This window comes from Coturnix japonica, chromosome 4 (genome assembly GCF_001577835.2).
Source record: "Coturnix japonica isolate 7356 chromosome 4, Coturnix japonica 2.1, whole genome shotgun sequence".
NCBI lineage: Eukaryota > Metazoa > Chordata > Aves > Galliformes > Phasianidae > Coturnix > Coturnix japonica.
The window spans coordinates 70,836,875-70,851,418 of NC_029519.1; positions in this window are offsets into that span (position 1 = coordinate 70,836,875).

A 14,544-nucleotide genomic window follows, 5' to 3' on the forward strand; every position below is an offset into this window, starting at 1 on the left:
CATTGCAGGAGCAACTATTGTCACACAGCCTTAAGTGAGTAATTACCTAATGCACTTGGTAAATAGAAATGCATAATCAAAGGAACATATTGCTCTTACTGCTAGCACAGCAGTTTTATTACTGTCAATAGTATGGCACTTACTTGTGGTGTCACTATAAGTGGCAGCAGTATTTCTTTTGAAACAATGGAATCTGAGAATTGTTCCCTAGACGCATGTAGTAATGGGTCTGAACAGGAGTACATGTTATGTAGTCACATAACAAACGTTTACGGAAATGAAACCAGTCCAAAGGTCATACAGTAAGCATTCACACACTGCACACATGCACATACACACACATACAAAATTGAACCATACTGTATGTTTTTTAGTGTCTTATCATTCTCTTACCTGAATTTGTACATTCCCGTGAAAGGAGAGTAAGGTAAGAGGGGCGTGCAGCTGAAAGAGATCAGTTAGTCAATTTCTACCATCATGCTGGCTGGGACTAGCGCTAGGCTGCCACAAGTGACAAGGACACCAGGAGTAGATAGTAGTGGAACACAGGATTCAGGGGAACAACTTATCATAGCTTCATTCCCTCTGTTCATATCTTTACATATGAAAAATAAGTGCTTTTGTGAAAAAAAAAAAAAAAAAAGAGAGAGAGTATGAGAAAAAACACCCAGCTTATTGCTCATTTCTTATCTGTGCAACCCAGAGAAAAGGCATCTGAATCCATCCCTGAGTATTGGTTCATTCTCATGCCATAAGCCCTTTTTAAAAAGTCAGTATAGTATAATGCAATTAGGCTTATTATTCACCTAACTGTCTATTCTTCCCCTTTTTTGTTTTTAAATTTCTAGCAAGTTTTCCATCTGCTACAAATAAAAGGATTTGATGAATAAATGATTTACAGCCTGCAGGAGGAGAGGAGTTCATATTAAACATCCTTCAGACAGGAGACTTGCAAAAGAGGAAATTTTCTCATAGAAAAAAGAGCATCTGTGGACCAGTTGGTTTCTTGCTGAATAAGCCAACTGGATATGATACTACTTTTGGCAGCTTCTTTATTCTTGTGTGGGCTTCATTTATCTGAATGCCATAAGATATTTATTATTCAATACAGATCTATATTCAATATCATACATATCGTGTTTTATGATGTTGGCATTAGTTTCCTAGGTTAATTATTTAACATCAAGTGGTGATAAAATTCTAGTGCTTTTTCATACTTAATAAACTCGAATCAGCTAATGCTCAGGCATTCATAAACTGGGGGGAAGGGAGGGAGGAAAGAAGAAAAAGGGAAAAAAGTAACAGCAAACTGCCTCAAATGCTCCTTTCCTGGGAGTCACTCAAGAACTCCTTTTTTCAGGCCTTATGGAAAAGAAGTTAAATTTCAAGCATGGTAAATAAAAGAAAGGATTTACAATTCCTTACAAATACAGCAATGCATAAAAATGGATTTTAACAAGTGAATGAAATGGAACAAGCATTGACAGCTCAGGCAAGGGAAGAGCTTTTTCTGCTCTCATAGCAGGGTGAAAAGGAAGTCACAGATGCTGCGGGGATTGTTCCTCCACCTTATCACAAGCAGGAAAGTTTTACTGCCTCTCATCTGTCACTAAAGGATGCTTTTTCTTCTGCAACTCAGATTGTTAGACTTGAATTTGTATGTTTAGCTGTGACTATACTGGAAATATTGCTTAAAATGTAAAGGAGAATATAACTTACTGCAATTAACTCTCTTCTCTACCTACATAACCTGTGGTTTCCTGAAACAGCTGGGATAACTTGCTCAGTGCGGAGAGCAGGAATACACTGCACTCAAACTGCTGCTAAGCTTCTCGTTCTCTTATTCAGGAGACAGCTTTGGCAGTGCTCCCGTTCACTGAAGAACCTTGGCTCTTTCCAATTGCAGCCTTTTATTTGGCACACCATCATTTCTTGTGTTTGGCCATCATTTCTTGTGTCTGATTGTCCCATAATGACTGTTTACTGAGAGATGACGCCTTCTGAATTTCTTTTTCCCCAGACTAGTGATTCAGAAGGCAGTTTCAGCAGATATTATCAGCAGCTGGACAATCAAAGACAGTTGTAGTAAGATCTGTGCCAGGACAGGACTGTATTCAGCCATAAAGGAATAGAAACAAAAACTGTTTTCTCAGCTGCATCAGGTCATCATGCAGTTCTGTAAACAATCTTTCCTACCAACGCTGTCACCAAACTATTGAACTACAGGTATTAAGGCATATACAGGTGTTCAGGTATTTCAGCACTTTGAGATATTCCTGTCCTCTCATCTCCTAGTAATTGTACTGCCAGTCCTTAGAGCGGTACAGTGTTGTAGGCAGTTATCCTGCGTACTGGATGAAGACTTATTTCATATATTTGCTTTAAAGTGCTGGCCATACAGCACTTTACAGCCACAAGAGAAGGTGGCTAATGTAAGGTACGTTCCCCTAGGACTAGAGGGAATGGTTTCAAGCTGCGGCAGGGGAGATTCAGGCTGGACATTAAGAAATATTACTTCTCAGAAAGGGTGGTCAGGCAATGGAATGGACTGCTCAGAGAGATGGTGGAGTCACCGACCTTGGGGGTGTTCAAGGAGTGACTGGATGTTGTGTTGAGGGACGAGGTTTAGTGGGAGCTATTGGTAATAGGTGAATGGTTGGATTGGATGATCTTTTAGGTCTTTTTCAACCTCGGTGATTCTATGATTCTATGATTCTAAATGGTATGAATGCCCATAGCTCATTTTTACATCTTCACTGTTGTTAGACATAGCAGTATTCAAATACCCTAGGTAACGAAGAGCATGACTCCAGAATTTGTTTGTGAGGACACTACATTGCAGACTGGTCTAGTGAGAAGCTGGTAGGTGAGAGTAATATTTTTAAAAGATATTTAATTATCTGGAAATGCAGGAAGCTACTGAATGGAATTTTCAAAAGCACTTTTGTAAATACTGGGTTCTTTGTAGATGCATGCATGCGGTAGCTTTCATAGCCTTCTAAAGGTTTTGTGAATATTGTCACCTGGAAATGAGCTCTACGTCTGGAAAAAAAATTACATTGATTTTACAGCTGGCACAAAAATGTATCATTTAAAATATCTACAAAATGGAGCGATAAAAGTAAAATCTTCTATTCTTTAATGACACCTACTGAAAGAAAGGTCATTTCACTGTAACAAATATCATTATTCTGTCTATGCCATCTAGAGTGGTTTTATTTAGCTTAGAGAAAATTCTTTGCAAAGTCTTGCTTTCACCTTAGGCGAAAGTTGAACAGAAAACAAACCAATGGTTGGGGGAAACCTTCATCAGTTCTGTTGCCTTTGGAATATTTACAATCCTTTCACAGGAATTCAGCATTATAAAAAGTAAAATAATGGAAGAAACACAAATCATCACATTAAATATACAGGTATTAGACACCCTAGATTTTTCCAGAAAGTAAACTAGTCTCTCAACTTATTTAAATCATTTTGTTTTCATATAATTAATACTTTTCATCTATGGAAAGAGGACTTGAAGAAAATAGAAACTATGTATAGTTGTTCCATAGCTCCTCTGTATGGCTGTAACAGTATAAAGGACTTTATTAAAATGAGACTGAAGTCTTCCCTCTCTGGACCCAGAAAAGAATAACAAAGGATATTCTGAGGTTATTTGGACATCCTTCCTAAAGCAACTGCTAGAACTGTATAATAGAGAAAAAAAAAAATTAAAATTCCATAGCAGAGTTTGGTAGATCCAGATATTGTTCAAAGAACAAATATATATTGTCCACGTATAATTTAGTTAAGACTCCAAGCACTCATGAAACAACTCGTGTCTCATAAAATCCCCTCCACTAATATAACCACATTTCAGTTTTGAGTTCCTGCCTGTCAATCCAATGCATGCTATGCAGCTTGCTTGCACAGATTTAACTTGTTCACTCTTTTACAGAGCTAATTTAAAACCATGCCCACTCTACAAATTTTCCAGCAGGGCAGTCAATAATCTGCTAACTTGATATGTTGCTTTACAGTTTATCACAAAAAAAGACAATGAAGTTAAATGCAGCAGAAGGATGCAGACAGTCCCGGCAGTTATGGTTCATGGCTAGTATGTTCCCAAACTAAAGATTTGTAGTGGATAAAGTTATTTCTCTTTTTTATCCCTAGAAAAGTCTACTAAATTACTTGTATTTTGACAGCTGTAGCTCAGGCATGAGGGAGAGGCAGCATCTGAATGAAAACAGATTTTTCTTCTGGCTTTCAGGGAGTTTGTCTATCAGTAAAGAGAGTAGGGTTTATATATACATATATATTTAAAATGTTTTCCAGTGTGGTAAGTGCATGCCTTATGCAACAGAAGTGTCAGTTTTCTTTTTTACAGTTCACACTTCAAAATGAAACCAAAAGATTATGCAGATGTTGCTATTGAGGGAAATGGCAATTAGCTTATGCAAGCAAGCAGTACAGCAATAAGCGGAGCAGACAACTACAGGCTGGTTTGTGAAATATGGACCATAAGAACAGCCCTCATTCCTTTGCAAGACATTTATTAATCACCTCCTAACAACTTTTCAGCCTGTCCAGGCTAAATTAATAAAAATGATAAAAAGCCAATGCTTCTACAGCCACTGCCCTTTATTGACTGCAACATGCCTGGAGGACCATGCTGATCTGATAAGAGAGGTCTCTGACACAACAGGCATGGTAATCAGATCTATATCAAGAGACTTCTCTAAAAGGCTCTCCCCTGACACATGGTGTTATTGTCAAATATAGATCAAGTCATGGGGTAAAGGTGAAAGGGTGAAAGTTAGCACAAACTTTAGTGCTAGATATTACTAGTTATCCCATAACAAACTGATGTTTTGATTCATTTATTTCATGAGGTGGCTTTATTTGGCTCGTATCTCACATAGTAGAGGTTTTCTCTCAAAATCACTAGAGTGTGATATCACTGAGACATGGTGGTGCTGTTCTTGCCAAGTGTATACTAAGGTCATTTGTCTTGATTGATAACCTGTTGAAAAAATAGTATTTAGGAAAGCAAAGTGTGGCTTTAGGTGAATCTTGAAGTACACAAAAGGGGCTCACTGCCTTGCGTCTGCCTTCTGCAGAAATCATGAACAGGTGCAGAAAAAAAGCAGGCAGCAGTACTGCAGCAGTGAGGTCAAGGTGAGATCAACTACAGTGATTATTTTGATTAGATTTATATATTTAACTAATTTTAGGTAAAGACAGTACTACATTCTTTTCTTAGTAAAGTAAGCTTAGTAAAGCTAACAAAGAAAATTAAAAGGTAGTTAAAACATAGGAATTGAAAATGTTTGTAAATAAAATAATAAAATATTGAAATTATGAAGTTCTTGAGCAACTGTGAAGTGCTGATATTTCATTCGTAGGTGGTAACAGAGTTCCTTTGAATCTCTGAGTGTAACTGAACAGATCTGGCTGTTCTGAGGATAAAATATAGGAAAAGTAAGTCATTATTCTATAATTAATGGCCCCAAAATCATTTTTCTACTTGACTTTTTTGAGTGAATATCAGAATGACAATTAATATTTCTTCTAAGTAAACTACCATCAAATCATTTAAAATTCTATCTTCTAGATAGCAAGATGCCCCTTACTGTATTATTGGGAAAAAAAGAAAAAAAAATAGCCAGTGCAACTTGTCACACTGTTTACTGTACTGTTTACAAAAGTTATGTTCTGCTGCTATTCTCCACAGCTGGCTATAAAAAAAAAAAAAACATGTACAGGATTTAAACAACTTCTGAAAAACTTTGACAACATTACTTCAAGATGTCCAAGTGATGTATAACAAAAATCTTCACAGCTTTACTTGGGAAACCAGTCACGCAATACTGACCCTTTTTATGCTATACTTTAAGGTAACTTTAATTTAAAACATGCTTGCATTAAAGTTGTCAGGCAGGATTCCAAGACAGAATAATAACCATTACAGTTGACTTACCATCTTCCTTTAAAACTGTATAAGAATGGGAGTTTGGAAAGAGGCTTCATTGGATTTGGACTAAGGCTTTCTATGAAGATTTTTGAAGCAAAGAACTTTTCCCAAAACAGTTTTGTTAGAAAGATCATGTAAATTAGACCCTTAAAACCTATATTTCTAACACTTATCACTACTCCAATTCAACCTCTCCTGCCAATGTCTTTCAAATGAGTGAGCTTTGAAGAAATATAACTGGAGTCAAGGAGCCTAGATAAGCTGCTTGCTAGAAATGTAAAAGGGACTATGCTTAAATGCTAAGTGTTTTATCTATGCTGAATTCCTCAAATACACTAATGTTTGTCTATAATGCTTAGGGTTTCAACAGCAATGAAATTATTTTGAAAAACACAGAGACTATGTAGCGTATTTTAAGAATGATTATTAACTTAGTAGAGTTAATATATTTTATCCTGAGTATGTTTTCTGAATCTAAGAAACTGGTTCTTAACTTACTACCCTATCAATTGTTGCTTGGGAGAAGAGGCCAAACCCCTCCTCATCACAACCTTCCCTTCAGGTAGTTGTAGAGTGCAATAAGGTCTCCCCTGAGCCTCCTCTTCTCCAACTCCCTCAGCTGCTCCTCATAAGACTTGTGCTCTAGAGCCCTCACCAGTTTCATTCCCTTCTCTCGACAATTTCCAGGACCTCAATGTCTTTTCTTGTAATGAGGGGCCCAGAAACCACTTCCCAGAAATTAATCATTAATAAATATAACACAGTGTTATTGAGACACAGGGTTCAATGTTAATCCTTTACGCACTTATGAATGCAAATCAGCACAGGGTGTGGAAAGATAGATTAGAAGAAAGCCCCTTTTACTGGATAAAAAAATAAATAAAAAATGAGAATAGATAAAAAATGAATAGATAATGGATAACAAAGGTCAGACAAGCTTTTAGTTCTGTTATCCAACAAGGATAACTTCTACACAAGGTCACACTGCTCAAAACAGACAGAATCCAAATCACTTATCATTATAGTGGCAGTCATCAGTTTGCCTTTGCTGAGCATGAACCCTAGAATAATTCAAATTTATACACTGTAATATTATAATGTAGTGCAATAATGAAGGTTAGTTTCACAGCTAAGAAATAACTGAAACTCTCCTTTGGATTTTCCTGAATGTACCTCAAAGTTTCAAGACCTTATTTCCAACTCTCTTGAGGTGGATTTCACAGCTCTCTGTTCCCTAGGCTTGATCTAGGTGACAATAAGATATTGGTCATGACTGTTTTATCAAAAGCATCTGCAGATTTGTATTTATATGACACAGCGGTGACACCTGTGAAAGAAGAAACAGAGCATGAATTCCTGAAAGGCAGAAATGTCTACTGAACTGCATGAAAGCTTTGATTCTTTGTATATTCCACTGAACTGAGCTAACCTCATTCCTGGAGGTAAAACAAAACAAGAAAAAAAACACCTTCTCACTCAGCCCATTATTGCTGGTGCTTCCCATGTTTCTCGCAGTCTGTCAGCTTTTCACTGATTCATCCTTCATAGCCTTTCCTAATCTATTCATGCCCCCTCCCCTTTTCTGAAATCTTTGAAGTTTTGGATCTTTGCTGAACCCAGGCATAGCCCTAGGAAGAGTACACCGGTTCCAGCCTATATGGAGTCAGTTTGTCTCCTCATAGCCCAGCAGCCACTGTATCTAAAATTCTTTGAAGTTGTATACCTGAGGCTGCCTTATCTGTGTCATTGTTCTACCATCTCTGCTCAGCTCTTAACAACTTTGTTGCCTTTTCCGATGATTTAACTCTATGCTTTCAGGTTGTCAGCAGAACAAAGCTGAACAGAGAAAGAATCAAACAATAGCTACATTACAAATGTATATATTCCCAGATTTATGGCTTGGATAGAATAAACAGTAAATGTGAATTAATATATATATTTTCAAGTCTAAGTATTTACTTAAATTGCAATCAAATAAAGCAGACTAAAATTTGTTCTAAATATAAAATGTTCTGTAACTCGAGTTTGACATCAATGAGATACTTATAGTCTTTGAAATATTTTTATTATACTATGGAAAGCCAGGCCTACTTTAGATGTAAATGTATACCTCGTTTCCCAGAGTAGAGCTCACACCAGAATTTGGATCTCTGTGTTCTCTGTCTATCACACAAGAAACAAGTCTCACAAACATCTCTGCACTACTGATATATTTGCACAGAGTATATCAGTAGAAAACAGTGTGCTGCTAGGCGCTCAGCTCTGTGTGAGGATGGTCTTTCCAGCTCTCCTGGAGCCAGGATCCAGAATCTCCTCATGAAGACTGAGATGTTCCTTTTGCACAGCTGAGGAGGATTTGGTTAATTTTAGAAAAAAGCTGTGTCTAGGTGGTGCTTTTATGGATTCCAGTGGGTAACATTCATTCCATACAAACTTAAATGGCTGTAGTTGAGGCAATCCAGTCACAGACAATGGAAAGAAATGCCCATTTGTTGAGGCTGGATGACCTGACCTTTATCTGACTTCTGTTCTTGGATAAGATGAATAACACCTTAAATTTGCTGTTCATTGACTGCTGAGATAGCTGAGATATTCTACCTCAAAAGCAGGCCTAGTTTGGATGTCTGTTGTTTTTTTCTGTTTCACAAAGGAAAAACAATACTGTTTAAATTAAATTTGAAATATATTAAAAAAAAACAAAACTTGACTATCAGATTGCAGGCAATACATCTTTTATGTTAAGCTTTCTATTAAATCTCTTCAGATAATAATACCTCTAGCTTAATTAGTTGTACAACCTATCATGTAACTATGGTGAGTCCTGTTATGCATGACATGCATTGACTACATTAACGTACAACAGTTTTCCTCCTTTTTCCATTAACTTGATTATAGAATTGCAGAAGGTGACAAAAAAGGTCTGTAATAGTAATGTTAAAACATGGACTTAGACCAGGTCTTCAAAAACACCTTTAAAACTGCAAGCACAAGCCAAATTTGGGTCATAAAGTGGGTTTGGGTTTGAAATCCTCTACAAATTTATGGTAGAATTTCAATGTCAAACTGTGCTAGCAGGAGTATTAAGTTTAATGTTCAGTATTTCCCCAAATTTGGTTGTGCTAAAACAAGACACAGAGTGACCTAGCACAAACACTGATACACTTGAAGGAGAGGAACCCAGTATCTAATCTTTTGGAGAATTCTATGAGGCAGTGTCTAAGAAGCTGTTTGACAGAATTGTTTTCAATTTACTTTTTTTTTTTTTTTTTTTTTACTTTTTAGATAAAAAAAAAAAAAAAAAAAAAAAAAAAAAAAAAAAGAAGAAGAAGAAGAAAAAATCCTACTCACAGACTATTTATATACTTCTGTTGGCCATGCTGCACAATTATATGAGACTCGTAAAAACCTTATGCCTGCCTGCCAAGAAGGAACCCCCCTTGATTATTGGCATTTCAATGCAATTACCGAATTCGGGTTTAAAAATTAGACTGAATGATAAAAAGCACATTCTTCATAAATATTTAACCTTCTTCAGCATGACAGTAATTATAGTGTGGAGCTCAGTAGCTGCATATTCCATTTAAAAGATCTGTCACACCTTCCATTCTAAATGCTTCCTTTCAAAGGTTTGTAATGCCAAGATAAAAAGAAAACTCCCCCAAGGTGGAAACTTAGAATAAAATCTCAGCTTCTAAAAAATATTATTAACAGTAGATTTTGAGGATGAGAGGGACTGTTTGAAACATAGTGAGATTTTTGAACCACTGCTTCCTTTTTCCTGAGCAAAATATTTAATAACATTGGAGTCAGTTACATTTTTACACTCCCAAAAATATCTGCAAGATTGTAAATTTTTTTCATAATGAAAACACTGATTTTTGTGAAACACTTTTGTTTGTTTGTGTTTTTGCTTTTTTGTTTGTTTGTTTGTTTGATTGATTGATTTTTGTTGTTGAATACAGTTGTTTTACAACAAATGAAATGTTTATTTTCAGGAAATTCTAAATAAACCTATAAAGAACTATCCAGTCATATTTAGGTAGGTATAAATATATTTTGAGAAGTGTAAACATATCATGGAAAGTTCATGAATAGCTTTGAAGAAGGTTTTGATAACACTCAAATCCAATTCTCTAGTTGATTAACTGGGGGCAGCTAATTCATCCATTTGAAGCCTGAAGGGATGGGGATGAGGTTGGAAGAGCAGGAAGTACTAAAGCTAATCTACACTCTTTAGTTAAGCAACATTAAGGCATCTCATCAGAAAAGGATATCTCTGGCTGCCCTGGCATCCACGCATTTGACCCAGGTGTTCCCTTGTTACAGAAGCAGGATGGGAGTCCCTCTGCAGTCACTTTTGCTGTTCAGCACATGCCGTCAGGACACCCAAGGAGCAACCAACACTTCCCCCTTCCCTGCAATGCGAGAGCAGGAGCAGCTCCCAGAAGTTGTTTTCCCATTCCCAACCCACACAGCGTGGATAAGAAACTTGCCTACTTTATGTGTGGGTGGTGGGAAGGTGGAGGCAAATAAAAGTGCATATGTTCATATGGCACTTTATCTCTACTGGAAGTCAGGTTTGGAGCCCAGATGCTGTTCATGTAGCTCTGAAAATCTTCTGTGTCCTTGGAGCTGAACTATCAATCATTAAACGCTGTATCAGTGAAGAGAAACTGACAACATCTCTCTGAGATGATAGGATTAGCCAAAGGAATGCAGCTGAAACTTAAGTTTCACTTCAGATTCTTTTAAGCACTGAAAAATTTAATGAGTATTTGTGTTTCCCATCTTTTCACTGCTAGGCTTCCTCTAAAAAAAATTCAAAAAAATAATGCTTTATACCTGTATACCACCACAGACTATTTTTATCCATGTGCATTACTTTGCAATTATGTCAATTTCATGTCAGTTTTAGTATTCCATCAGTCAGCTGCAGGCAGATTTTCTGCCACTCTTGGCAGTCAACTTTAGATTTATGTTTAAAATAATTTTTAATCATATAAAAACTTTTCCATTTCCTTATTTCTCTCTACAGGATATATTTTTTTAATGCTACATAGCACTTGGATCTCACTTCTAATCATCTTGTACTGTCACAAGCAATTCCTACCCTTTGTTCCTTATCTTTTAAACACTTGCTGAACCAGGAAGGGACTCAAACTTTTTTCCCTGTGACAGCTTCATTTCTTCAACAGTATTAGCTCAATCATCACTGCTGATACACCTTTATCTTTAGAAGACCCCTCATAGATGGATGAAATAGGAGTTCCATCTACAGATTTACTCTTCCTTTAGAGAATGTGTAGTCATTTCTCTACTAACTCTAGTATATCATTCAATATAAAATGATTAGTTTCTTAAGTTATGAAGTTAATATCACTGTATTATTTCTAGGAGGATCTTTAACTTATATTTAATATACAAAAATGTATGGGAGCTTAGATGGTTGGTCAGTTAATGAGGCAAAAATAGAGAATTAATCTACATGTTTTTCTAGTATAAGACACAGATTCACAGACACTTAATTTATTAGGGTCATGTCTGTTGTCTGTTTCTTCCGAAGGTTTGGTATTGTACTGGCTACCTTTTATTACTTTTACTTTTGTGTGAAGGTTGATTAAACAACAGGACCACCTCTTGTCTTATTTTTAACTGCCACTTTTATGATTTTATGATATGTGACTATGGCTGTCAGGTAAGAAGGATGCTTTCCTCACTTCTGCTCTTGTGCTTCCAAACTCATCCCTTTGTTCACCCACATTCTTTCCAAGTTCTTTGTACACCTTCTGAAGAGACAAGAGATTAAGAATCATAGAAACATAGAATGGGCTGGACTGAAAAGAACCACAATGATTTCACAAAGAACCACAAGGGTTTCAAACCCCCTGCTACGTGCAGGGTTGCCAACCACTAGGCCAGGCTGTCCAGAGCAGCCTGGATTTGGGAATATTATGCATTCTATTGTTTTCTTTGAAGAAATTTTAGTTATTGAGTAGGCTAATTTTATGGTTTGATTTCCAGGTGGAATTAAATTTTTGGGTTTAATTCACCTGATTAGCTATTATTCAAACATCATTAAAATGCAAGACATTGAGTTCATACACCTGAGTCCACAATTTAAGGTTCTTTGCAGGTGAACAGTTTGAGCTGCTCTTCAAGTGAACTGACTGCCTCAGTATCCACTATGGGATGTTACTGGACAGCTAAAAGCACTTGATTGTTTTTATCCTCATCCTCATTCAGCAGTGAACACATCAGTAGCAAGATTAATATTTACACAATAGCTCAGGCTTAAGCGCTGAACAGAATCTAAAGGCTCTGCAAATGAATGTTGGAAGACTCTGCAATGATTCCAGCTATGAGTGTTCTAACTAAAGAGGATGCACCAGAAAAGCTGATTTCATTCTCTTCTAATGATGAAGACATTTAGTCAGTTTTGTCCTAGAAATCAAGCATGTGAATCATGTGTGATACAAATCCAGTTATGCTCCTTGTACAGTAAGTTCAATTCTGTCACATGTACTAAATCATTTATCTAATTTTTCCAATAGGAATTTCTGTTTTGTTTTGTTTTTTGTTGTTGGTGGTGGTTTTTTTTTTTGGTTTTATTTTACCCCTTCAGGACAAGACAGGAGTGCTGCAGCACTCAACATTTCAGGGCATTATAATACAAACTGCTCTCTGCCTCACACTGCTTCTGGAGGAGTAGTGATCCTTGCCTTCTCCTGAGCGCAGCCTTCAAAACAAATCATGAGCTTGTCACAGTTCACCTCTTGGACCACACTGCTGCTATGCAGTATGGATATGCATGATGATATCCTAAGGCACTCAGAGTGCTGCAGCATGCCAATCTCCAGACATACTTCAGGATATAGTCACAACAGGAGCATAAAAGCAGTTTCAGAATGGCTGCCAAGGAAGTGGTGGAGTAGTCACCATCCCTGGCAGTGCTCAAGAGGCGTCTGGATGAGGAGCTACGAGATATGGTTTAGTCGCTTGTGGTAGCAATGGTAATGGGAAGATGGTTAGACTGGATGATCTTGTAGATCCTTTCCAACTTTGTGATTCTATGATTCTATGACTCTATGATTCGAACCATAACAGGGATTCTTTTTGTCACTGCCTTTGGGATGTAACGTGCATTAACATGAGTATTATACATACATACACATACATATCATACATGCATTTAAACATACTTAAAACTACAAGTATTTGGCAGATAGAATGAAATTTCACATTTAAATTTGACATTTAAAGGCAGAAAAGATCTGCATATAGATAGCAAAGGGAATAATATAGTCTTCATGAATTTATAGACATAATAAATTAAAAATATGTCTTCAATAAACAATTACTACTGAAATGTCTGACCTATTTAGAGCAAGTGCTTTTAACTGGCTATGCATAAGCAGGGTAAGAGATATAATTATTAAAAACAAGCTATTATGAAATTTTTTCAAAGATGGAGAGAGAGGGTGGAGAAGACAGAAGTGGAAATATCTTAAACAACTGGATGCAATTCAAGATGAAATATTCTCAGAAAGATTTACATAGCAAGATATTAGCTAGAAATAAAACTCTAATCATACAGCAGCAAAGTACAGAGAATGTGGCTGCTGCTAGAATTCTGAAGCTGAATCCAAAAAGGAGAAGATAAAGAGCATGGGAATTTTGAATAGGAGTATAAAACATTACACACTAGAAATCGAGGTGTGTTCAGGGGAAACTACACGTGAATGTTGGAGACAAAAATTGAGGTGAAGAGATACCCCCCCTTTACTAAAAGACTTGCTGGGTTTTTTGTTGTTTTGTTTTGTTGTTGTTGTTTTTCCCCTAAAAACTGCATCATGCTAGATTAGAAATGGGAGGTTATATTCTGCAATGAAAGCAACAGAAAAGATAAAAAGAAAGTCTAGTGTTAGCATACAAAGCATCTCCGCTGAAATCTATAAAACTTCATAAATGAGATTTCCAACTCAGCATACCCAGTGCCTGTGTGCCAAAGAAAAATGAAAGGTTGAGTTCTCTGTTGGCAGGGAACAATTTAGTCCTACTGACTTCAAATAGGGACGGAGCAATTAATGCCAGCACAGAACGTGGCCTGTTCCATTAGTTTTCATACTAGAAAGAGAGAGCACAATTCCTTCTTAATGCGACAAATTTAAAATAACACTGGCTGTTGCAGCTCAGAAAGTAGCAGGTGAAACATGCCCTGCAGAGCAGCTGGAAGAATTGTTTGATAAAAGACACTTCTTAGTTCCTGTAAAAGCAATACCCTTTCTAATAATTTCACTGTTTCTACACGCACAGTCCTATACACATACAGGACAAATATATTCAGGAAGGCCAAATTTTCTTTTTCACATGGCACTTAATAATATTCCTGAAGTTTCAGCTAACTCCCACTTGACTGAACACTAATGTCTGATGCAATGCACTCTGGTACCTATCAGCTTCAGATCTGTGAGAATTCAGTGCTGGTTAAACCTGAAAGAGATCCCATACTAAGGGTTCCCTCCAGAAGTTTCACTTTTTGGCTTGGCACTCAAGTGAAGCCAAGATTACCACGCTGGTTAGAACTG